This window comes from Atractosteus spatula, assembly GCF_055471065.1.
Source record: "Atractosteus spatula isolate fAtrSpa1 chromosome 10 unlocalized genomic scaffold, fAtrSpa1.hap1 SUPER_10_unloc_4, whole genome shotgun sequence".
In the NCBI taxonomy this organism is placed as follows: domain Eukaryota; kingdom Metazoa; phylum Chordata; class Actinopteri; order Semionotiformes; family Lepisosteidae; genus Atractosteus; species Atractosteus spatula.
This window is the reverse complement of record NW_028296624.1, coordinates 65,001-92,007: the sequence shown is the minus strand read 5'-3', so window position 1 is coordinate 92,007 and position 27,007 is coordinate 65,001. Positions and strand designations below refer to the sequence as shown.

Below are 27,007 nucleotides of genomic sequence, written 5' to 3'. Positions count from 1 at the left end.
ATCACACTGTAATATTATAATTGAGAGTCTGGCTCACTGTTCCCCAGGCTGGGACAGGAGGTCACACACTGTATTATTATTATTGAGAGACCTGTTCTTTCCTGATTGTTCCTAAGGCTGGGACAGCAGATCATAATCTGCTTTATTATTATTGAGAGACTGCCTCACTCCTGTCTGTTCCTCAGGTTGGGACAGGAGATCACACACTGTATTATTATTATTGAGAGACGGGCTGACTGTCTGTTCCTCAGGCTGGGACAGTGGATCACACACTATATTATTATTACTGAGAGACAGGCTCACTTTGAATTCCCCAGACAGGGACAGATTACACACCGTATTATTAATGAGTGAGACGCTCACTGTCTGTTCCTCAGGCTGGGACAGGAGATCACACAGTGCATTATTATTATTGAGAGTCTGGTTCACTGTTCCCCAGGCTGGGACAGGAGGTCACACACTGTATTATTATTATTGAGAGACAGGCTCACTGTCTGTTCCTCAGGCTGGGATAGGAGATCACACACTGTATTATTATTACCGAGAGACCTGTTCTTTCCTGATTGTTCCTTAGGCTGGGACAGCAGATCATAATCTGCTTTATTATTATTGAGAGACTGCCTCACTCCTGTCTGTTCCTCAGGTTGGGACAGGAGATCACACACTGTATTATTATTATTGAGAGACGGGCTGACTGTCTGTTCCTCAGGCTGGGACAGTGGATTACACACTATATTATTATTACTGAGAGATAGGCTCACTTTGAATTCCCCAGACTGGGACAGATTACACACCATATTATTAATGAGTGAGACACTCACTGTCTGTTCCTCAGGCTGGGACAGGAGATCACACACTGTATTTGTATTATTGAGAGACAGGCTCACTGTTCCTTAGGCTGGGACAGGAGATCACACTGTATTATTATTATTGAGAGTCTGGTTCACTGTTCCCCAGGATGGGACAGGAGGTCACACACTGTATTATTTTTATTGAGAGGTAGGCTCACTGTCTCTTCCCCAGGCTGGGACAGGAGGTCACACACACTATTAATTTTATTTTGGGAGACTGGCTCACTGTCTGTTCCTCAGGCTAGGACAGGAGATCACACTCTGTATTATTATTATCGAGAGACCTGATCTTTCCTGACTGTTCCTTAAGCTGGGACAGGAGATCATAATCTGCTTTATTATTATTGAGAGTCAGACTTACTGTCTGTTCCTCAGAATTGGACAGGAGATCACACACTGTATTATTAGTATTGAGAGACAGGCTCACTGTCTGTTCCTCAGGCTGGGACAGGAGATGAAACAGTGTATTATTATTATTGGGAGACAGGCTCACTGTTCCTCAGGCTGGGACTGGAGATTACAGACTGTTCTATTAATATTGAGAGACAGGCTCAGTGTTTGTTCCTCACACTACGACAGGAGATCCCACACTTGATTATTATTATTGAGAGACAGGCTCACTGTCTGTTCCTCATGCTGGGACAGGAGATCACACTCTATATTATTATTATTGAGAGACAGACTCACTGTCTGTTCCTCTTGCTGGGACTGGAGATCACACACTGTTCTATTATTATTGAGAGACATGCTCACTGTTTCTTCCTCAGACTGGGACAGGACATTCCACACAAGGTTATTATTATTGAGAGACAGGTTCACTGTCTGTTCCTCTTGCTGGTACAGGAGATCACACACTGTATTATTATTATTGAGAGACAGGCTCACTTTTCCTTCGGCTGGGACAGGAGATCACACTTTATTATTATTATTAAGAGACAGGCTCACTGTTCCTCAGGCTGGGACAGGAGATCACACTTTATTATTATAACTGAGAGTCTGGCTCACTGTTCCCCAGGCTGGGACAGGAGGTCACACGCTGTATTATTATTATTGAGAGACAGGCTCACTGTCTGTTCCTCAGGCTTGGACAGGAGATCACACACTGTATTATTATTATTGAGAGACAGGCTCACTGTCTGTTCCTCAGGCTTGGACAGGAGATCACACACTGTATTATTATTATCGAGAGACCTGCTCTTTCCAGATTGTTCCTTAGACTGGGACAGCAGGTCATGATCTGCTTTATTATTATTGAGAGACTGGCCCACTCCTGTCTGTTCCTCAAGTTGGGACAGGAGATCACACACTGTATTATTATTATTGAGAGACGGGCTGACTGTCTGTTCCTCAGGCTGGGACAGTGGATCACACACTATATTATTATTACTGAGAGACAGGCTCACTTTGAATTCCCCAGACTGGGACAGATTACACACCGTATTATTAATGAGTGAGACGCTCACTGTCTGTTCCTCAGGCTGGGACAGGAGATCACACATTGTATTTGTATTATTGAGAGACAGGCTCACTGTTCCTTAGGCTGGGACAGGAGGTCACACACTGTATTATTATTATCGAGAGACCTGATCTTTCCTGACTGTTCCTTAAGCTGGGACAGGAGATCATAATCTGCTTTATTATTATTGAGAGTCAGACTTACTGTCTGTTCCTCAGAATGGGACAGGAGATCACAAACTGTATTATTAGTATTGAGAGACAGGCTCACTGTCTGTTCCTCAGGCTGGGACAGGAGATGAAACAGTGTATTATTATTATTGGGAGACAGGTTCACTGTTCCCCATGCTGGGACAGAAGGTCACACACTGTATTATTATTATTGAGAGACAGGGTCACTGTCTGTTCCTCAGGCTGGGACAACAGATCACACACTGCATTATTATTATTATTATTATTATTATTATTATTATTATTATTATTATTATTATTATTGAGAGACAGGCTCACTGTCTGTTTCTCTGGCTGGGGCAGGAAATCACACTCTGTATAATTGGTATTGAGAGACAGGCTCAGTGTTCCCCAGGCTGGGACAGGAGATCACACACTGTATTATTATTATTGAGAGACAGGCTCACTGTTTGTTCCTCAGGCTGGGACAGGAGATCACACACTGTATTTGTATTATTGAGAGACAGGCTCACTTTTCCTTAGGCTGGGACAGGAGATCACACTGTATTATTAGTATTGAGAGTCTGGTTCACTGTTCCCCAGGATGGGACAGGAGGTCACACACTGTATTATTTTTATTGAGAGCAAGGCTCACTGTCTCTTCCTCAGGCTGGGACAGGAGGTCACACACACTATTAATTTTATTTTGGGAGACTGGCTCACTGTCTGTTCCTCAGGCTAGGACAGGAGATCACACACTGTATTATTATTATCGAGAGACCTGCTCTTTCCTGACTGTTCCTTAAGCTGGGACAGGAGATCATAATCTGCTTTATTATTATTGAGAGTCAGACTTGCTGTCTGTTCCTCAGAATGGGACAGGAGATCACACACTGTATTATTAGTATTGAGAGACAGGCTCACTGTCTGTTCCTCAGGCTGGGACAGGAGATGAAACAGTGTATTATTATTATTGGGAGACAGGCTCACTGTTCCTCAGGCTGGGACTGGAGATTACACACTTTTCTATTAATATTGAGAGACAGGCTCAGTGTTTGTTCCTCACACTACGACAGGAGATCCCACACTTGATTATTATTATTGAGAGACAGGCTCACTGTCTGTTCCTCATGCTGGGACAGGAGATCACACTCTGTATTATTATTATTGAGTGACAGGCTCACTCTCTGTTCTTCAGGCTGGGATAGGAGATCACACACTGTATTATTATTATTGAGAGAACAGGTCACTCTTCCTCAGGCTGGGACAGGGGATGACACACTGTATTATTATTATTGAGAGACAGGCTCACTGTTCCTCTGGCTGGGACAGTAGATCACTCTATACTATTATTATTGAGAGTCTGGCTCACTTTTCCCCAGGCTAGGACAGGAGGTCACACACTGTATTATTATTATTACTGAGAGACAGGCTCACTGTCTGTTCCTTAGGCTGGGACAAGACATCACACACTGTATTATTATTATTGAGATACAAGCTCACTGTTCCTCAAGCAGGGACAGGAGATCAAAAATGTATTATTATTATTGAGAGACAAGCTCACTGTTCCTCAGGCTGGGACAGGGGATGACACACTGTATTAATATTATTGAGAGAAAGGCTCACTGTTCCTCAGGCTGGGACAGTAGATCACACTGTATTATTATTATTGAGAGACAGGTTCACCGTCTGTTCCTCAGGCTGGGACAGGAGATCACACACTGTACTATTATTATTGAGAGACAGGCTCAGTGTTTACCAGGCTAGTACAGGAGATCTCACAATGTATTATTAATATTGAGAGACAAGCTCACTGTTCCTCAAGCTGGGACAGGAGATGACACTGTATTATCAGTATTGAGAGACAGACTGAGTGTTCCCCAGGCTGGGACAGGAGATCACACACTGGATTATTAGTACTGAGAGACAGGCTCACTGTTCCGCTGGCCTGGATTGGAGATCACACACTGAATTATTATTATTGAGAGGCAGGCTAACTGTCTCTTCCTCAGGCTGGCACAGGAGGTCACTCACTGTTCTAATAATATTGAGAGACAGGCTCACTGTTTGTTCTTCAGACTACGGCAGGCGATCCCACACTTGATTATTATTATAGAGATACAGGCTCACTGTCTGTTCCTCAGGCTAAGAAAGGAGATCACACACTATATTATTATATTTGAGAGACAGGCTCACTGTTCCTCAGGCTGGGACAGGAGATCACACACTGTATTATTATTATTGAGAAACAGGCTCACTGTCAGTTCCTCAGGTTGGGAAAGGAAATCACACACTGTATTATTATTATTGAGAGTCAGGCTCACAGTCTGTTCCTCAGGCCTGGACAAGAAATCAGACACTGTATTATTATTATTATTGAGAGACAGGCTCACTGTCTGTTCCTAAGAGTTGGACATGAGATCCCACACTGAATTATTATTATAGAGATACAAGCTCACTGTCTGTTCCTCAGGCTGGGACAGGAGATCACACACTGTATTATTATTATTGAGAGACAGGTTCGCTGTCCGTTCCTCAAGCTGGGATAGGAGATCGCACACTGTATTATTATATTTGAGAGACAGGCTCACTGTTCCTCAGGCTGGGACAGGAGATCACACACTCTATTATTATTATTGAGAGACAGGCTCACTGTCTGTTCCTAAGAGTTGGACATGAGATCCCAAACTGAATTATTATTATAGAGATAAAAGCTCACTGTCTGTTCCTCAGGCTGGGACAGGAGATCGCACACTGTATGATTATTATTGAGAGACAGGCTCGCTGTCCGTTCCTCAAGCTGGGATAGGAGATCGCACACTGTATGATTATTATTGAGAGACAGGCTCGCTGTCTGTTCCTCAGGCTAGGACAGGAGATCACACACTGAATTATTATTATTGAAAGACAGGCTAACTGTGTGTTCCTCAGGCTGGGACAGGGGATCACACACTGTATTATTATTATTGACAGATAAACTCACTGTTCCGCAGGCTGGGACAGTAGATCACACTGTATTATTACTATTGAGAGACAGCCTCACTGTCTGTTCCTCAGGCTGGGACAGGAGATCACACACTGTATTATTATTATTGAGATACAGGCTCACTGTCTGTTCCTATGGCTGGGACTGGAGATCACACACTGTTCTATTATTACTGATAGATAGGCTCACTCTGTGTTCCTCAAACTGGGACAGGAGATCCCACACTGGATTATTATTATTGAGAGACAGGATCACTGTCTGATCCTTAGGCTGAGACTGGAGATCACACACTGTATTATTATTTCTGAGAGACAGGTTCACTGTCAGTTCCTGACAATGTATTATTATTATTGAGAGATAGGCTCACTGTCTCTTCCATTGGGCTGGGACAGGAGATCACACACTGTATTATTATTACTGAGAGAAAGGCTCACTGTTCCTCAGGCTGGGACAGGAGATCACACACTGTATTATTATTATTGAGATACAGGCTCACTGTCTGTTCCTCTTGCTGTGGCAGGAAATCACTATTATTAGTATTGAGAGACAGGCTCAGTGTTCCTCAGGCTGGGACAGGAGATCACACACTTTATTATTATTATTGAGAGACAGGCTCACTCTTTGTTCCTCAGACTGCGACAGGAGATCCCACACTTGATTATTTTTATTGAGATACAGGCTCACTGTCTGTTCTTCAGGCTACGAAAGGAGATCACACACTATATTATTATTTTTGAGAGACAGGCTCACTGTTCCTCAGGCTGGGACAGGAGATCAAACACTGTATTATTATTATTGAGAGACAGGCTCACTGTCAGTTCCTCAGGTTGGGACCGGAGATCACACAATGTATTATTATTATTGAGAGTCAGGCTCACTGTCAGTTCCTCAGATTGGGACAGGAAATCACACAATGTATTATTATTATTGAGAGTCAGGCTCACTGTCTGTTCCTCAGACTGGGACAGGAGATCACACACTGTTGTAGTGTGCTCTCACGAGGCACCAGTTCTGTAGGGGTTTGGGCATTTACTGGGACAGTTATTAATTGTGGCAGTAAATCACACAATTGATTTTTTTAATGGCCTTAGAATCCAACCATGAGATATAACTCAAACAACGCACACACAGGTACTAATACACGAGGATAAATTTATTAATACGTAGAATATGCATGTAAACCTAACAGATCTTATCGTGAGGGTTATCAGAATATAAAAGATATATATTCATTCAGTTTCAAAGGGTTACACATATCAAGAGGACATACGTTCGGTATATCATTCATTTAGACCGTTTCGTAATTGAACTTGGTTACAACTTCTACATGAGATACTCAAAACAAGTACATAACTCTTAGGAATTAAATTGATATCAACTGGTTGGGATAACAATTGAATTCTCGAGCAGTAATGCAGTGAAGTTGAATACTCATCCGATCTCTGGGGATTCAGATCTCCTGCGGGCACAAGCAGTTGCAGGCTCTCATAGTTGCAGCTGTGAGAAAGACAGGGCAGTAAGCATAGATAATTTTCTTTTTATCTTTGCTGAGTGCAGTTTATCGTTGATGACAACATCAAAGACATTAAGGAGTTTTTACGGCTAACAGCTCCACATCAACTTCCTTTCATAACTAACCTCATCAGATCCCTCAACTCCCAACTCTTCCAGTTTCTCACTTCAGAGAAGGATAAAAAAAACTCAAAATCCTCTACAGAGAAAAACCATCAACACCTTTATCACCTCCACCAATCCTAACCTTGGTGTTACTGCACCCTCTGACCTTTCCCTTTCACCCCTTTGCATCCTCAGCTAACATATTTTAATAGTACAACAAAATTACAATAGATTGTACAGTATTTATGTTTAAAATTAAGGTAAATATGTCAAAATATCGAAGTCCAAATGCACGGTGCTAATGTAACAATGCTTGCAAGTTCTTAAACAAATCTGCATTGTATTTTTAAAATATTTCAGCAGAGGATGCAACGGGAGTATAAATGACGACTCGACTTTTTCTTGGGTGAATATGGTTTTCTGGGGAGTTGCGATGTTGGGTATACAGTAATTGGACATTTCCCGGTGATTCTGACACGTGTTAAGCACTCGCATTTCCTGCAAATATTAAAATGGTTAAGGTTTCGCTGAGAAATCCAATCGACCTTTGTGAAGAAATGTTTACTTTCTTGAAATACAAGTTTTCCAGAAAGGAAATGAATACATGCATTTAACGAAATCAAGCCCTTTGTGATTGTCCGAAATGGTACGTTATGTACAACAAGATAGGAAAAAAAACATGGCTGGGATTTGAACCTACGTGACCTCCGGTACCAGACCGGGGTAAAGTTAGCTTGAAGTTCGTAAACGATTTTGGCACGCCTGTAGCGTTTACACGAAACCTCTTACAGTCGCGAGAATACTTGCTTTGTGTATAAAATACATTGTGAATGCTTTCTCAGCCTTTACTTTTTCGTTTTTATCACATTTTTTTTGACCAAGCACGAATATTCTTTTGTCCATATCTTCGCAATGGAAGCACAGAACGCCTTCAAACCAAATGCATTTTAAAGACCACGACTTGTGGATATTTCCACAGCCTCTACATCAAACTATCAGTGAGCTAATTATCTTTTTTTAAACCTCCGGTTTTTCATCGATGCGTAATTACGCACTAACTGGAATCCGGGGGACCGCTGTATACACAAGTTCACAACGCAAGAAATACTGTTCAATACGGCTTCGTGCGAAAAACCTGTATATGACCATAGGCAACAAAATAGCGCAGTCTCCAATTACTCAGACTGTAAGCACGGGAATAAAGCTTTGTTTGATTTCTGAAACCCTTCCTTTACGTCCTGTTTTCATTCAGGTAAGGGTCAACTATATTCACAATACTACTGACAGCAGGAAGATTAAAATATTCTTTACTCAGCAGCTTATTAAAAACAGCTCCCATAATGTTCGAACCGATTTTTTACACAGAACACTGACAGAGCTTTGCGTTCTGAATCTCTTTTTCACGTGCTTTTATTTAATGTGGCACAATGCACTGGGATAGGGGTATTCTGTTCACAAAACACTAGCATTTAAACCACAGCACCCACAATGCTGCAAGTAAGTGTTTTGCACACTAAGCAGAGAGTGATGTCTTCCTCGTTAGAATAGTGGCGAGTACCCCACCTGTCACGCGGGAGACCGGGGTACATCAGGACGCGCATTGAAGTGAAAACAGGATGCCCCATGCACTGTGCAGGTCCCGCCACACTAAGAGGTGAGTGGGTCACGCGAAAGGTCCCCGTTTCGAGTCGGGGTAGAAACAGCCTCTTTTTTACGATCACGGCGAGTTACCGAGACACACGTGGCTGTGTTCTCTTCGTGTGACATAATTCGGAAAAGTCCTGACGTTGCATTTCAACTGAGCCCCAGTATACATCGACCCTTCGACACTCTGAGTGACAACTCTCTTGCGTGTTTTCTCATATTTATGTAGTTTGCTTGCATGATGCCCGGAACAGCAGGGTTGTGCGCTCCCATGTGGTCTAGCGGTTAGGATTTCTGGTTTTCACCCAGGCGGCCCGGGTTCGACTCCCGGTATGGGAACGTGTCAGTTTTGCCTCCTGCTTTCCAAAAGATCAGCACCGTGTACGAAGGAGCCGCATTAAAACTACTCGAACGTGCAAAACGTGCGAGAAGAGGGGGCGCTTGTTTCCAACCGAAGACTTCTCGCGTGTGAGACTACCTGATCATAGCTGCAGCTCGGAAACCTGCAGGTGGGAGGGTTACTCTGGTAGACAGGGCTGATCTTCGGCAATAGGATTTATACTCTCCAAGATGATATTTGCACTTTGTGGAGAGGAGATTTTTTCCACTTCAGTAGCCCGATTTCGTCGATTGCGTGGAGAGGGCTGTAGAATGTGGCACCGCCTTTCCTGCTCCATCCATGACAGGTGTGCTGGTCTCTGGAGAGAGAGCACGGTCCATCAGCGCACTCCAATAAAGGCACTGGAAGCAACTGAATCGCATTGGCGAAGCTCAGCGCTGGGCTGCTGGGCATGGTGTCGCCACGCACAAAAGTGGATTGGGGATTCGCCTAGCGCTGTGATCGAACAGACCCACTCACCTCTTAGGTGTGGCGGGATCTGCACAGGGCATGTCGCAGCGCTTCCTGCTTTCACTACAATGCGCGTCCTGATGTCGAGTCGTGTGCCGTGCAGAGGCTCTGAAAGCGAGAGCAATGAAAAGGTGCACGACGCTGTGAAAGAAAACAGAGACGTGAAAGACAGTCCTTTCTCTAATGAGGTAAAAGAAAAGCTACTCCACGTCGGGGAATCGAACCCAGCTCTCCCGCGTAACAGGCGTTGAAACTCAGCACTATACTAACAAGGAAAACATCACTCTCTCCGACCCCCGGCATCGTGTCCCGACCCAGCGTGCTGGAAGGCGACGCGTGCTGTGATTCCTCTATGGAGCAGAAATGACAACCGAGGAGCCGAGAGATCATTTCAGCATTTCGCGTCTGAACGGAAAATACAAACGACCAACTCGGAATGACTTGCTTTTGACGCTTTTCAAAGCGTTCTTTGTGCACGACCACTGCGCCGCCTAGCAGATACAAATGGGTTGTTCAACTATGAACTAGCAAATGGAAGAGGGCTAAGCCCCCTCTCTTTTAGCCCAGGTTCGATCTGTCTCCCAGAATCACCAGGGCACACACACACACTGTCTTGTTTCTCGTACACGTATAGTGTAAAAATTAAGAACCCAGGACGATGATGTGACACTCGAACAAACTCTTTATTATTTAACCTGTAACTCCGAACCAGTTAGCTCCTAAATTCACTATGACCTGTGACCCTGAGCAACCGTTATTCCCCGCTCAGCCCTCCATCAATCAACATGCAGTTTCACTGCTGACGCACACAAATATTACACCTTCTCTTCTTCGCCTCTCTTCAAAGCCCGGTGTGTTTTTTTTTTGGGGATGTTATATATTTTAGAAAGAGCACTGTGACGTCAGAGACACCAGCCAGAGCACCGGGATCAGAGAGCGAGACCACGGAAGGCGCGCGGAGCGCACTGCGGAGAGTTATTGATCACTTATCTATCGACAACTAATTAATTCAACTGAAGAACCGTAGAATTAACGATTAACTTCACCGATTGGTGAGTACTGATTCTTTACCCATTCTTGACCCTGTTTTAAATATCTAGAAAACGGTCAATACCGCCTGGATCGATCAATTACAGTACCATAGTGCGTTTAGTGTTAATAATGTTCATTCCGAAATTAAAGAATGGTTATTCAAATTATTATTTAGGAATTTAATCCTAGAGCTAGAGAATTATATTCCAAGTTGATAAATTTGTTTAAGTAACAGTTTAAAGGCATTTTCCATTTGTTTACAAATCATAAGTATGGTAACCACAGCGACACGCGCCACGTCACTGTGCCCGGCTATGTGTCTTGCCTTCGTCACAAAGAGCGGTGTGACGTCACGGACAGCTACTAATACTAATGCTAGTGTATTCCTGTTAATATTAGTGAGAGTACAACTGGTAGTTTTAATATTAATGCTAGTGTTCATGTGAGTATTAATGATGATAGCGCTACTGATAGTTTTAATGCTAGTATTCATGTACTATTAGTGCTTATTATAGATTTACTGTTAGACTATTTACACTAGTAGTCATGTTAGTTTCAGTGATAGCATTACTGTTATTATAAGTATTAGTAGTGTAGTTGTAATTTTGTGTTATTGTTAGTAATAATGATAGTGTTAGTCATAGTGATAGTGTTACTGTTGTAATATTAGTGGTATTTTTGTTAGTGTTTGTTATAGTGTAACTGTAGGTAAGAGTGTATGTGGTGTCCGTCATTGTGTGAGTTTTTTGTCTGTGAGTATGTGTACTGTCTATGTGTGATTCTGTAAATGTGTGCTTTTCAGTGTGTGGGTGTGTATCTCTGAGTGTAGTGTCTACAGTATGTGTGTGTCTGTGAATGTGTGCTAGTTTGTATTTGTGCATGTATGTGTCTGATTGTGTGTACAAATGTGTATGGTGTTAGTCAGTATGTGTAGTGTCCGTGTGTGTGAATGTGTGTGAGTGTGTGGGTGTATATCTGTCAGTGTGTGTAAATGTGTGTAGGTGGGCTTGGGCTCCAATGTTGTGTCTGACAGAAGTGACCCATCAGCAGGTGTTGAGGTCCAGAGCTGCTTGCAAATGGAATCACTTTCTAGAGTCCAGACCAATGTCTACAGAGCTGTGAGTGTTCTGTTTTTATCACTATTAGTAGTAATGACAGCAGTAATAGTAGCAGGAGTATTAGTATCAGAATTAGTATTAGAATCTGAAGTCATGGTCGTAGTAGTAATGGTAGTAGTGGTAGGAGCAGTTGTGTCAGTGGCAGCAGTATTAGTAGCAGTAACAGTACTACTAGTAGCTTTAGAAACATTTATAGTAGCAGTAGGAGTAGCTGTAAAATTGTATTAGTTGCAGTTGTATCAGTGGCAGCAGTAGTAGTAGCTGTAGTAGCAGTAGTAACACTAGAACCATGAGCAATAGTAACAATAGTAGTAGTAGTTATGCTGTATTTAAAATCTTTAGTTCAACAATATAGTAGAGCTGTGTTGGAGCTTCACTTTAATAATTGCAGCAGCAGGAGCAGAAGAGCAGGAGTCAAACAACAAAAAGAAAACATCAGTACTTGTTAATAGACCAAGGCTGAACAGTGAGAACACAGCTCTCATCCTCCTTATTAATAGTAGCAGAAGTAGTAGCAGTGGCAGCAGTAGTAGCAGTAACAGTAGTACCTGCAGCAGTAGGAACAGTAGTACTAGTAGCTTTAGTAGTAGTAGTAAAATATTACTAGTTGCTGTTGTATCAGTGGCAGCAGTAGTAGTAGCTGTCATAGTTGTAGTAGCAGTATTCGTGGTAGTAATAGCAGCAGTAGTATTTGTTGCAGCTTCACCATAATAACTACAGGAGCAGAAGAGCAGGAGTCTGTTTCAAAGTATTAAAAAACAACAAAATGATTAACTAGAAACAATCAGTTCTTGTAAATACAGCTGAACCGCTGTGATTTAAGGCCACAATTCCTGCTGGACTAGCATGAAAAAATGTCATATAATGATTTGACAGCATTTTTTTAGAGAGGGACATATTTTCTTCAGTAAAACTCTTCACTCCCCTGTCTTTAGGAAATGGGCCTGTTTCGACAGAGCTTTACTGGAACTGCAGGTCAGACTGTGCAGTGAGTTTGTGGTTTGTGCAGTGCAGTGTGATGAGGTATACAGGAAGACACATGGGGGAGCCCAGTGTTCAGATCTCTAGCGCTGTACAGAGACACACAGGGAGTCCAGTCAGAGCTCTATTGCTGTACAGTGAGGCACACAGGGGAGCCCAGTGTTCAGAGCTCTACAGGGTGACAGGTCTTCTACCCACACAGCTGTCTCAGGGCTCTAACAGCTCTCTCAGTGTGTCTTTCAGGGCTGAACAGGAGGGGCTATTCCTGTCAGAATGGAGGCTGACACTTAGAGCTCCAGAGTCAGTATGAGGAGAAGCTCCCAGACCTGACTGCTGCCAGAGCCTCTGAGCCTGAGTGGCCATGAGCCCTGAGCTCCTCAGCAGCTGAGAAAAGCCTCCTGTCTCCTGTGGTCACAGTGTGGTTGAACACCTGCACTGTCTTCCTGCTCCTTCTCCTCTCTCTCCCACTTCCTGTCTCTCTCGCTGTGTGTGCTCTTATCTGTCCATCTCTCTCTCCTTTTCAATTCAATTCAATTCAATTCAAGGTGCTTTATTAGCATGACCGATGGGTACAATCAGTGTTGCCAAAGCAAATGAAAGTAATGATATTTACATGAAACAAAACAAAAATAGAAGTAGAATAAAATCTACCGACATATTACAGACATTTACAACAAAGACATATTATAAAATATTGACATATTCTGTAGGCGGCTGGAGCATTATTGGGAGACAGACTCACTGTTCCTCAGGCTGTGACAGGAGATCACATACTGGGCTGCCAGTTCAACTGAGTTCCCTCCTCCCTCTCCCAGTAGGATTGGGACCCGTTGTGATTCTGGCAGGTGTGGGAACTCTGGGATTAGATTTCTGAATTTAGGGAAGAATGTTTCTCTAATCCCAGAGTATCTGTCACAGTGCAGTAGGAAGTGCACCTCTGTCTCTATTTCTCCCCGCTGGCAGTGGGAGCACAGCCTGTCCTCTCTGGGCAGCCAGGTCTGCCTGTGTCGCCCAGTTTCTATGGCCAGGCTGTGGTCACTGAGCCTGTACTTCGTCAGGGTCTGTTTCTGTTTGTTATTTTTTATTTTGGTCAAATATTCAGCTAGTGTGTATTGTCTGTTTAAGGTTCTGTAACATTCCAGTTTATGTTGTGTCTGTGTGTGTGTGTCCCAGTGTGTGAGATATTGCTGTTTGATCTGTGCTGTGATGTGGTTGAGTCTGGGTTGTGGTGCTCTAGCAGTGCTGTCCTGATGCTGGTTAGTGTCGGTGTGGCTCAGGTCAGTGAGCCTCAGGACCAGCTGGTTCAGGGGGCTGTGTTTTGGGCTCAGCTCTTGGCTCAGCAGGGCTTTGTGGTGGTAGGAATTTTGGTCACTGTTTTTTAGGTGTAGCCAATACTTGAATATTCTTTTCTGTATGTTTATCAATAGTGGGTACTGGCCTAATTCAGCCCTGCACCCGTTGTTAGGAGTTCTTCTCTGCACACGGAGGATGTTTCTACAGATCTCCATGTGCAGAGTTTCTGTGGGGTGTTTGTCCCATTGGGTGTAATCCTGGTCTGTGAGGGGACCCCACACTTCACTGCCGTATAGGGCAATGGGTTGGATTACACTTTCAAGTATTTGGAGCCAGATTCTTGTTGGTGGGTTGATGTTGAAGAGCCTCTTTCTTATTGCGTAGAAAGCCCTGAGTGCCTTCTCCCTTAGTACCTTCACTGCCAGGTCAAAACTCCCGGAAGAGCTGATGGTGAGACCGAGATATGTGTAGCTGGATGTGTGCTCCAATGTGTTGTTGTTCAGTGTGAATTTGTACCTGTTTCCCTGAGGTCTGGCTTTCTTCTGGAAAACCATAACTCTGGTCTTGTCCAGATTGACTGTCAGTGCCCAGGTCTGACAGTACTGCTCCAGCAGTGCCAGTTTCTGCTGCAGCCCCTGTTCTGTGGGCGACAGCAGGACCAGGTCATCTGCGTAGAGCAGGAACTTGATTTCTGTGTCGTGTAGTGTGAGACCAGGAGCTGCAGACTGCTCCAACATTCCTGCTAATTTGTTGATATAGATATTGAACAGTGTTGGGCTCAGGCTGCAGCCCTGTCTCACCCCACGGCCTTGGGTGAAGAATTTAGTCCTTTTGTTTCCAATTTTCACTGCACATTTGCTCTCTGAATACATTGATTTAATTATGTCGTACACATAATTACAGCCCCCTATGCCGCTTTGGAGTAGTTTATAAAACAATCTCTCATGCCAAATCGAGTCAAATGCTTTTTTGAAATCGACAAAGCAGGCAAAATTTTTTCCTTTGTGTTTTTGGTGGACGTGTTTGTCTATCAGTGTGTGTAGGGTGTAAATGTGATCAGATGTGCGGTGATCTGGCAAGAAGCCAATCTGACTTTTACTCAGGACATTGTGTTCGGTAAGGAAGGCCAGTATTCGTGTATTTAGGATACTGCAGAATACCTTCCCCAGGTAACTGTTCACACAGATGCCCCGGTAGTTGTTGGGATCGAGTCTATCTCCACTCTTATAGATGGGCGTGATCAGTCCTTGGTTCCAGGCCTCGGGGAAACATCCAGCTGTCATTATGAGATTGAAGAGTTTGAGCAGGGCTTGTTGCAACTTTGGGCTGCTGTGTCTCAGCATCTCATTTATGACACCATCATGGCCACAGGCTTTGCGTGGTCTGAGGTCCTGGAGTTTGTCCAGTAGCTCCTGCTCAGTGATTGGGGAGTCTAAGGGGTTTTGGTTGTCTTTGATAGCCAATTCCAAAATTTTGAGTTTTTCATAAATGGTGTTTTGGTCTGATTGATTTGTATTTGGGAGCTTTTCATAGAGATTTTCAAAGTATGTTTGCCAGATTGTTCCATTTTGGATGGCCAATTCTTCTGGTTTTGATTTGTTTAAGTTGTTCCACTTCTCCCAGAAACAGTTCTGATTTAGTGACTCCTCAATTTCTGCAAGTTGTTTGTCTATGTATGTGTTTCTTTCCTTTTTCAGCGTGTGTTTGTAAAGTTTTACCATGTCACAGTACCTGAGACGCAGATCTGTGTTGTGTGGTTGTCTGTGTTTTTCATTTGAGACTTTTCGTAGTGCATTTTTGATGTTTTCGCACTCCGTATCAAACCACTTTTCTTTTGCTTTTGTTTTTTGGTAGTTTTTTGATTTAGTTGTTTTTAGCTTAGATTTTGATGCTAGTTTGTGGAATAGGTGATTTAGTTTTTGTGTGGCCAAGTTGATGCCTAATTTGTTGGTTTGATACGGAGTGTTTAGGAATGTGTCCATCAGTGTCTGAATTTCGTCATGGCCCAGTGCAGTTTGGTATCTGTCTAGGCTGTCTGTGTCCCATCTGTATGCCTGGTTGAGGTCATACAGCTGGCTGGGCTGTGTCAGTGTGTCTCTGTACTGGTGTGCTCTCTTCATGTAGAGTGTGATCTGGCTGTGGTCGGAGAGGGGAGTTTGTGGCCTGACAGTGAAGGCACTGATACAGGAGGGGTCCAGGTCGGTGATGGCGTGGTCCACCACACTGCTACCCAGAGCTGAGCTGTAGGTGAACCTGCCTAGAGAGTCCCCTCTAGTCCTGCCGTTGACGATGTACAGGCCCAGCCCTTGACAGAGCTGCAGCAGCTCGCGCCCGGTGCTGTTGACTGTGGTGTCATGGCTGCACCTGTGTGAGGTGACCGGTGTGTGGTACAGAGGGGATTGTCCGAATATGTGAGTATTTCCCTGTGTGCTGGTGAAGTCTGCCAGTGTGCCTGTTCGTGCGTTGAGGTCACCACAGAGCAGCACGTTTCCCTGGCCCTGGAAGTGACCGATCTCCGTGTGGAGGCTGGGGAGAATTCCCTCACTGTAATAGGGGGATTCTGAGGGCGGGATGTAGACAGCACACAGGAAAACCTCGTTTTCTGTACAGATGGTATTTCTTTTGATTTTAAGCCAAACTCGTGACTCTTCTTTCTTTACTAATTGTATGGAGTGACTGAGCTCCGCTCTGTACCACACAATGATCCCCCCAGAGTCTCTGCCCCGGGTGATTTGGGGTTTTTTGACAGAGGGCACCATGATCTCCTTGTAGCCTGGGGGACAGTGGGTAGCCAAGTCTCCCCGACACCATGTCTCCTGTAGGATCATGATGTCTGTCTCCTTTACATCCTTGATAAATTCAGGATCAGTGCTCTTCAGCCCAAATGCTGACGAGCCCAGACACTGAATGTTCCACATACTTATCTTTAGAGATCTCATTGTTATCGTTTGAATTATCTTTGCAAGTTGTTATTGTTTTCTGGAACTGTATCAAATTTGTGTCGGACATTTACATCATCGACAGAAACAAGTATTGTGCTGGGTTTTTGTCTGTCGCTGTGGGTGATGGAAGTTCAGCTCATTAGCCGGGTGCAGATGAGGTTCAGGAGCTGCTGGATTTCTCCCAGCTCCAAACCGCTCGGGACTGCTGGTCTGGCCAGGGCTGCGGCGTAGCTGTGCAGGAGGGGCTCGGTCCGGCTCTGCTGTTGTGCTGGGTGGGGAGAGGTTATGGTTCTGGTCCGGTTCAGCTGCTGGTCTGGGTGAGGGGCATGGGGTGGGGCACTGGTTCTGGTCCTGTTAGGTCGTTGGTCTGGGTTGGAGGGCTGTAGGGTGGTGCTGGTTCTGTTCCTTGGGGGTTGAGCTGGTCTGGGTTGGGGGTGTGGGTGCTAGGGCATTCCTCTGGTAGTCCTCCTGTTTCTCTCTGGGGTGCTGTTCGGGTGTCTGCCCAGTGTGGTGTCTTTCAGAGTTTTTGTGAAGAGTCCAATGGTCTGTTTTTTGAGGTGTTTATGGTCGTGTAGGTGCTGTGGTCCAAGGGTGAAGTGATGGGCCAGGTAGACGTTTGGGAGCAGTGCGCAGCACCGTGAGATCTCGGCATTGATTCTCTGGATGGTGTGGTGCTGCTCGTCCTGTCTCGGCAGCAGGGTGGAGATGAGAATTCGGGCGCGAGGGAACTCCTGTATGGCCCTCTCTGCCACTCTCCTGATGGACTGGGCCACCTGCTCCCTCTGGGTCCTCAGGTCGTTGGTGCCGGTGTGGATGATGATGTGCTGAGGGGCTCCCAGTACCGACCTGGACAGCAGCTGCAGGGCCTTCTCTGTCGTCGGACACCAGAGCTTTGCTGTTTGTAATCCCGGGAAGAGCCTGTGCTCATCGATGTACCTCCCGTTGGAGTCGATGAGAAGGGCTACTTCCATGCGTCTGCCTCTGGTGTCCAGTCTGCTGGAGGGGCGCTGTGCTGCCGGGCGGGCGGCTGCTTGGGGGGGTGCAGTGTGTGAGGTGGAGGAGTTGGGTGGGGCCGGGTGTGTGTGTGGGTCACCCTGAGTGTTCGGCAAGGTGGATGTGCTTTTGGGCAGTGGAGTTGTGAGGGGATTTGGGGTGCCGGGGGGTGCAGTGGGTGTGGTGTTTGCTACGGTGGGGGTACTGGGTAAGTGGGAGTTGGTGGTGGGGGTTGTAGGGGTGTCAGGTTGTGTGGAGGTGGGTGTGTCTTTGCGGGTTGGGGGTGGGTGTTGTGTGTTGTGTCTTCTGGGTCTCAGGGCTGTTCTGTTGCAGTCCGGGCTGCAGTGGGAAGTAGTGAGTTTCCTCAGCTGGTCTTTGAGAGTCTTGCTTGTCCTCTCCGCGAGCTGAAGCTCCTCTCTCAGCTCTGCTACTTCCGACTGCAGCTTACTGTTGTCCTGCAGCAGCTCCTCCATCTGTGCCCTGAGCTGTTTGTTGGAGGTTTTACATTCGTTCCTGTGTTTGTTAACCTCGTCTCTTAGCTGTTGTGCTGTCTGCCCCTCTGTGAGTCTCCCCAGCATCAGCTCCTTGAACTCAGTGAAGTCCAGCTCCAGAGCAGAGAGTTTCTCTCTCAGGAGGCGCACTGTGCTGTGGTCACAGGGGGGTTGGTGTGGGCTGTGTGTGTCCGGGTGGTGTGTTTCCATGTTGCCGAGGGCTACACTTTTGCTGGGCTGTTCTGTGGCTGAGGCTGTGTTTGTGGGCTCCGAGTCAGGTGGAGCTGAACTCTCCGGTGTGGCGGTCATCAGGCTGCTGGGTCTTTCTCCTGTTTCTGGGGGAGGTTTCTCCAGGTCAGCCTGTGTTTTAAGGTCTGTGAACTTTTCCTCAAAAAGCTCCAGAGCGGCCTCACTGCCCTGTATCATCACTGTACCATTGTGGTAGGTGTTGACAGTCAGGACAGTGTCTTCTACTTCGCTGTCGCCCCCTATGGAGATTTGCCTGCCTTTGCTGATGCCCCTTCTGGTGGTGTTTGTATAATTCTTACACACAGCTGTGTGCCAGGCATTCGGATGCTCAGTAAAAAAGAGCAGGTTGGTTTTTATGTGTTTTTCTCCTGCCTGGCAGTAGTCAGCAATGAGGGTCTCTGGGTTTTCTTTCATCCAGGAGTCTTTGTACTGTTTCCTGGTCTTAACTGTTTTCACGTCCTCAGGGTACTGGAGTACTGTGCTGAGGGGGCAGGGCTGGTCCAGTGGGGCTGTGTTCTGCTCTGTACTCATCTTCCTTTTTTAAATACAATGGGCCCAGGTGAGAAGAGCAAACAGACGGCCTGGCTCGGGCGTTTTGAATACAATCAGCCCCCTGTTGCTTGGGAACAGGTTCTTCAACTTTGGCCTTTTGAGTGTAGTGGGCCCAAGTGGTATTTTGTTTAATTTAAACTTTAAGGTAACTTTTTCTAAAGACTTTTTAAACTTTTATCTAGCAAAGCAGTTCAATTTTTTAGAGGCCTCTTCAAGAAAGGAGAAGAAAGAACAGGGCTTACCAGGTGTTTTTCGTGTTGATGGCTGAGTTCTTGGCTTCTCTTGATGCTGCTTCTATTTTCCCTTTCCTTCTTGTTTCCTTTGGTGTACTTTTTCTTTCTTTCTTTCTTTCTTGTCTTCTTATTCTTATTTCCTTGTTTTAATTATTCCTTTTCTGTTTGTTTCTCTTCATCTCTTGGGGATTTTTCTTTTTGGAGTTTTTCCTCAGGTCCTTTATCCTCAGGTGTAGCTGTGTCTTATAGTTGATCTTCAGTTTTTTAGATGTTTGCTTTGTTGATTTTTTTTTTCCAATGGCAAATTATTTATTTACTTTTGTAGTTTTCTTTAGTTTTGTTAGATGTCGCCTTGTTCCTAGACTATTTGTTCAGTTCCAGAAAACAATAAAATCTCAAAGAAATTAGGAGCTCATCTTCTGTGCTGCCTCCTCTCTCTCTCTCACTCTCTGTGTCCCAGTCTGTTTTCTCCTCAGACTGGGACAGGACATACCACACTGGATTATTATTATTGAGAGACTGGATCACTGTCTGTTCCTCAGGCTAAGACAGGAGATCACACACTGGATTAGTATTATTGAGAAACAGGTTTACTGTCTGTTCCCCTGGCTGAGACAGGAGATCACAAACTGTATTATTATTATTAAGAGGCAGGCTCACTGTCTCTTCCTCAAGCTGGGACAGGAGGTCACTGACTGCATTATTATTATTATTGAGAGACAGGCTCACTGTTCCTCAGACTGGGACAGTAGATCACACTGTATTCTTATTATTGAGAGTCTGCTCACTGTTCTCCAGGCTGGGACAGGAGGTCACACACTGTATTATTATTATTGAGAGACAGGCTCACTGTCTTTTCCTCTAGCTGGGGCAGGAAATTACACACTATATTATTAGTATTGAGAGACAGGCTCAGTGTTCCCCAGGCTAAGACAGGAGATCACACACTGGAGTATTATTATTGAGAGACAGGTTTACTGTCTGTTCCTCAGGCTGGGACAGGAGGTCTCACACTGTATTATTATTATTATTATTGAGAGACAGGCTCACTGTCTGATCCTCAGGCTGGGATAGGAGATCACAAACAGTATTTTTATTATTGAGAGACAGGCTCACTGTTCCACAGGCTGGGACAGGAGATCACACTGTATTATTATTGACAGGCAAACTCACTGTCTCTTCCTCAGGCTGGGACAGGAGGTCACTGACTGCATTATTATTATTGAGAGACAGGCTCACTGTTCCTCAGACTGGGACAGTAGATCACACTGTATTCTTATTATTGAGAGTCTGCTCACTGTTCTCCAGGCTGGGACAGGAGGTCACACACTGTATTATTTTTATTGAGAGACAGGCTCGCTGTCTGTTCCTCAGGCTGGGACAGTAGATCACACTGTATTATTATTATTGAGGGTCTGGCTCACTGTTCCCCAGGCTGGGACAGGAGATCACACACTGTATTATTATTAATGAGATACAGGCTCACTGTCTGTTCCTCTTGCTGTGGCAGGAAATCACTATTATTAGTATTGAGAGACAGGCTCAGTGATCCTCAGACTGCGACAGTTGATCCCACACTTGATTATTATTATTGAGATACAGGCTCACTGTCTGTTCCTCAGGCTAAGAAAGGAGATCACAAACTATATTATTATTTTTGAGAGACAGGCTCACTGTTCCTCAGGCTGGGACAGGAGATCACACACTGTATTATTATTACTGAGAGACAGGCTCACTGTCTGTTCCTCAGGCTTGGACTAGAGATCACACACTGTATTATTATTATTGAGAGACAGGCTCGCTGTCTCGTCCTCAGGTTGGGACAGGAGATCACACACTGTATTATTATTATTGAGAGACAGGCTCACTGTCTCTTCCTTTGGGCTGAGACAGGAGATCACATACTGTATGATTATTACTGAGAGAGAGGTTCTCTGTCTGTTGCTCATGCTGGGAAAGGAGATCACACACTGTATTATTATTATTGAGAGACAGGCTCGCTGTCTGTTCCTCAAGCTGGGACAGGAGATCGCACACTGTATGATTATTATTGAGAGACAGGCTCGCTGTGTGTTCCTCAGGCTGGGACAGGAGATCACACACTGTATTATTATTATTGAGATACAGGCTCATTGTCTGTTCCTATGGCTGGGGCTGGAGATCACACACTGTTCTATTATTACTGTTAGACAGGCTCGCTGTTTGTTCCTCAAACTGGGACAGGAGATCCCACACTGGATTATTATTATTGAGAGACAGGATCACTGTCTGATCCTTAGGCTGAGACAGGAGATCACACACTGTATTATTATTACTGAGAGACAGGTTCACTGTCAGTTCCTTAGGTTGGACAGTTAATCATACAATGTATTATTATTATTGAGAGAAAGGTTTACTGTCTGTTCTTCAGGCTGCGAAAGGAGATCACACACTATATTATTATATTTGAGAGACAGGCTCACTGTTCATCAGGCTGGGACAGGAGATCACACACTGTATTATTATTATTGAGAGACAGGCTCGCTGTCTCGTCCTCAGGTTGGGACAGGAGATCACACACTGTATTATTATTATTGAGAGAGAGGCTCGCTGTCTGTTCCTCAGGCTGGGAGAGGAGTTCACACACTGGATTATTATTATTGAGAGAAAGGTTTACTGTCTGTTCCCTAGGCTAGGACAGGAGATCACACACTGTATAATTATTATTGAGAGACAGGCTCACTGTCTCTTCCTTTGGGCTGAGACAGGAGATCACATACTGAATTATTATAATTGAAAGACAGGCTCGCTGTGTGTTCCTCAGGCTGGGACAGGGGATCACACACTGTATTATTATAATTGACAGATAAACTCACTGTTCCGCAGGCTGAGACAGTTGATCACACTGTATTATTACTATTGAGAGACGGCCTCACTGTCTGTTCCTCAGGCTGGGAAAGGAGATCACACACTGTATTGTTATTATTGAGATACAGGCTCATTGTCTGTTCCTATGGCTGGGACTGGAGATCACACACTGTTCTATTATTACTGATAGACAGGCTCGCTGTTTGTTCCTCAAACTGGGACAGGAGATCCCACACTGGATTATTATTATTGAGAGACAAGATCACTGTCTGATCCTTAAGCTGAGACAGGAGATCACACACTGTTTTATGATTATTGAGAGATAGGCTCTCTGTCTCTTCCTTTGGGCTGGGACAGGAGATCACACACTGTATAATTATTATTGAGAGACAGGCTCACTGTCTGTTCCTCAGGCTGGAACAGGAGATCACACACTGTTTTATGATTATTGAGAGATAGGCTCTCTGTCTCTTCCTTTGGGCTGGGACAGGAGATCACACACTGTAATATTACTACTGAGAGCGAGGTTCACTGTCTGTTCCTCAGGCTGGAACAGGAGATCACACACTGTATTATTATTATGGAGAGACAGGCTCACTGTCTGTTCCTCAGGCTGGAACAGGAGATCACACACTGTATTATTATTATGGAGAGACAGGCTCACTGTCTGTTCTTCAGGCTGGGACAGGAGATCACACACTATATCATTATTATTGAGAGATAGGCTCACTTTCTGTTCCACAGACTGGGACAGAAGTTCACACATTGTATTATTATTTCGAGACAGGCTCACTGTTTGTTCCTCAGGCTGGGACAGGAGATCCCACACTGAATTATTATTATTGAGAGACAAGCTTACTCTCTTTTCCTCAAGCTGAGACAGGACATCACATACTGTATTATTATTGATTGACAGGCTCACTGTTCCTCAGGCTGGGACAGGAGATCACACACTGTATTATTATTATTGAGAGACGAGCTCATTGTCTGTTCTTCTGGCTGGGACAGGGGATCACGCACTGTACTATTATTACTGAAAGAGAGGGTCACTCTCTGTTCCTCAGGCTGGGACAGGAGATCACACACTGTATTATTATTGTTGAGAGACAGGCTCACTGTCTGATCCCCAGGCTGGGACAAGAGATCCCACGCTGTATTATTATTATTTAGAGACAGACTCACTGTCTTTTCCTCAGTCTGGGACAGGAGGTCACACACTGTTGTAGGGAAAACCGGCTCAGGGACGCCAAATATGTAATCATGGCTCTCTGAAGGCACCAGTTCTGTAGGGTTTGGGCATTTACTGTGACAATTATTAATTGTAGCAGTAAATCACAAAGTTGATTCTTTTGATGGCTTTAGAATCCAACCATGCGACATAACTCAAACAACGCACACACACAGGTACTAATACACGAGGATACATTTATTAATACATAGAATATGCATATAAAACTAACAGATCTTATCGAGAGGGTTATCAGAATACAAAAGATATATATTCATTCAGTTACGAAGTGTTACACATCAAGAGGACATACGTTCAGTATATCATTCATTTAGACCGTTTCATAAATGAACTTGGTTATAACTTCTACATTAGATACTCAAACAAGTACATAACTCTTAGGAATTAAATTGATATCAACTGGTTTGGATAACAATTGAATTCTCGAGCAGTAATGCAGTGAAGTTGAATACTCATCCAATTTCTGGGGATTCATATCTCCTGCGGGCACAAACAATCAGCTGCAGGCTTGTTGCTGTCCAATCCGCGCTCTCTGTCTCGGTGCCAGGCTGTGCTGTGCGGCTTGCGACGGTGCGCTGCTGATGCTCACTGACCGGCTAGTTAGTGTTGGCTTTAACTAGCAACGTTTGCGCACAGGAGAAAAGATGACTGTGGGTCCCAGCAAGTCAGGAAGAGGACCGGTTCGTTCCTGATGAAGAGCTAGTTCTGAATAGTGATTCAGCTGTCCACAGTTCCGACCTGTTCACGAGGCCTGCTGCTGGTTACTCTCTGGAAACCTCCACTCAAGACTCTTAGAACAAAGGAAAGTTCTGGCACTCGGACACACTGGCCGTTCCGTGGTTGTCCGGGCTGAGTCTCAGGATGGTCAGGAGGCGCGCTGCGAGAATGTCCTGCCCTTGGGAGCCTTCTGCTCCTGCCCTGGAATTCTCCTTTGAATTCCCTTTAGAACAGTTCACAGAATCCTCTCCAGAATCCCTTCTGAATCTCCTCTTCTGAATCTCACTGAATCTCCCAGGCTCTCTGTGTTGCCTGTTTTTACCTGGAGGAACTTCAGCTCATTGATTGGCTGAAAGTTCCATGGGCATCAGAGTCCCACGTGGGTTACTCGGCCCTACCAGTCCCTGATTGGTTGATCAAGGTGAGATATGAGTCACTTACTCCTGACACTTAGGAATGCAGTCCAGATGTCCATCTGGCACTCCCTAGACAGATAGGCACCAATGGATGACCATTGATCATGATAGCCAGGCTTAGCTAAGTGCATCCCCCTTTGGGAGCTGTCCTAGGAAACCTTAAATCACCCTGCACTAATGGTCTCTCTGTGGCTGCACCACAGAGATGAACAGAGAAATGGGGCCTCATTTGGGAAGCTCAGAAACACTTAATTCTGCCTTATTATTAAGCCTCGCCGCTACAAAGGTAATGAAACGAATGAAAGATATGTAGCAATCACATTGTAACAGGGGTGACAGTGACTTAATGCTTGTACTAGTGGACTTCTGGTACCTTTAGGGTACAGTGTTCCCTGAAGGGCTCTCAAACCCCGCATTTCAGATTCCTAGCTGTATCGCTGATGTGTTGCACCTCAGAATCACTTTTAAACCTTACCTCTGGTATCTTTAATCCCTATTGCTCTACGCATGGTGAAAGTATCACAGACGTGTCTGAAAATGAGCAATGGGCCCCTGAGAGACTCATTTGCCTGTTTCACAAATGATCATATTTGACTAGAGATTCTGTTTGGGATTCAGTTGTGCATTCTGACAGCAATCCCTTTCAGAAAACGATACATTCTGGATGAGTTCAAAGGTGCAGGAACACTGTATTTAGGATGTGTTTGCAGATATTCTGTGTCTCTAGCTTCAACACAGTGATATATAAATATATGCTCACTGATTTTTTGGTACATGCCAAGGGCAATAATCATTATGAGGATTTATTTCCAGATGTGCTAGAGGTAGTGTTGTGAAATACTTCAACACACTGGATTGCAGGTTTAAACCCCCTGCACTCTTACTCCTTAAAAACTAACAAATGCAATTTACGAATGCAATACGAATGCCCCCGGCCGTCCCTCTTAATCATGGCCCCAGAGGATAAGCTGCAAAGGAAAAGCTACAACCCCTGACAGCTACTCACCCAGCCATCCCCCACAGCTGCCACTCTCCAACACCTCCCCCATTAACACCTCCAGCACTGAAAGTGCTATGTGCACCATCCCCCAGGCCAGGCTGACCAGGCCAGTGCAACACACTGGATCATCGGATACAGAAGAGTTACGCCACCACGAGCTGCGATAGGATCCCAGTTCGAAAGGAGTCGATGCCACTGCCGGTTCCTGGTTTCTTTTAGTTAGAGGTCTGGAGAAGCATTTCAAGCTGGTTACACTACTCCTTCCGGACATTCATTCTCTTTTCAAAGTCAGTCGTTTTGCTGTAGTCTGCATCATTTAGGCTGATTATCGAGGTTAGCCTTTATTTGGTCATGGGGGCCTCGGTACTGTATGCTAATTCTAAAGACAGTTTCACCCGTTTTCTGATTGCTAGGTTCTGTACCAGTGCAGACATGTCAAACAGTGAATGGCTGTACCTCTATTGTATCCGTGCTCAGTGAATGAAATCAGTACTAAATGAATATATGTATAGTTATCTGAAAAACAAGTGGTTTATCGATTCATCTTCATTTGCAGATTTAGAGGCAGCTTCGATATTCATTTTACAAGCGGGTTTTTTTTTTTATATGGGTCACACACGTGCCATAGCAACAAAACATCTGTAGAGATGAGGCTATAGATCACCTTTCCATCCTCCAGGTTTTCCCCCCAAAGCCTACGGCACCAACGGCAACTCCTGCTGGCCGAGAGAGCAAGAGCTTGCATCACCTGGTATTCCCAGGCAGTCTCCCATCCAAGTACTAACCAGGCCTGACCCTGCTTAGCTTCCGAGATCAGACGAAATCGAGCGCGTTCAGGGTGGTGGGGCCGCAAGCGGAAGCAGCACCGCCTGACTCGCTACTTGAAGCTGTGTGTGGCTGGGGCTCCGTTCGTGTGCAACTCTTTGGAAAGGAGCCTCTTTCCAAATCGCGTTGCGTGCCTTTATGTTGGCGAATGTGCTCCCTTGTGTTGGCTTGTCCCGCACTGGAGGAGGACAAACAAACTGCACGGAGGAGCACAAGGCAAGTCTTCACAAGACAAAAACCTCCAGTGCACAGCACTCTGAAAACATTTCTGGGCTGTCGCATGTTTATTTCAGCACATGAAGCGCACTAGTCCAACACGTCGGCCGGGCGCGCGGCGCCTCCGCCCTCTTGTGGCCTTGCGGCGTCAGAGCAAGAGGCTCCTTCTCGCTGCCTTTCCGCTGTGTTGCAGAGCCCCGAGAGGGAACCTGGAGCGCACACTTTGTGGGGGGCGGGGGACCGCGTTCGCGCTCTGCCCCCGGTCTCTTGCGCAAGTAC

At 45.2% G+C, this 27,007-nt stretch overlaps 1 non-coding gene and 1 pseudogene across 1 annotated transcript; one reads left to right on the top strand and one right to left on the bottom strand.

The window, feature by feature from the left end:
- The first annotated feature begins 8,991 nt into the window (after positions 1 to 8,991).
- Positions 8,992 to 9,063, top strand: trnae-uuc (transfer RNA glutamic acid (anticodon UUC)). The gene has a single exon. It is a non-coding gene; the product is annotated as a tRNA-Glu (tRNA).
- A 17,360-nt stretch (positions 9,064 to 26,423) lies between these two features.
- LOC148812158 (5S ribosomal RNA) lies at positions 26,424 to 26,542 on the bottom strand (annotated as a pseudogene).
- Positions 26,543 to 27,007: the final 465 nt, after the last annotated feature.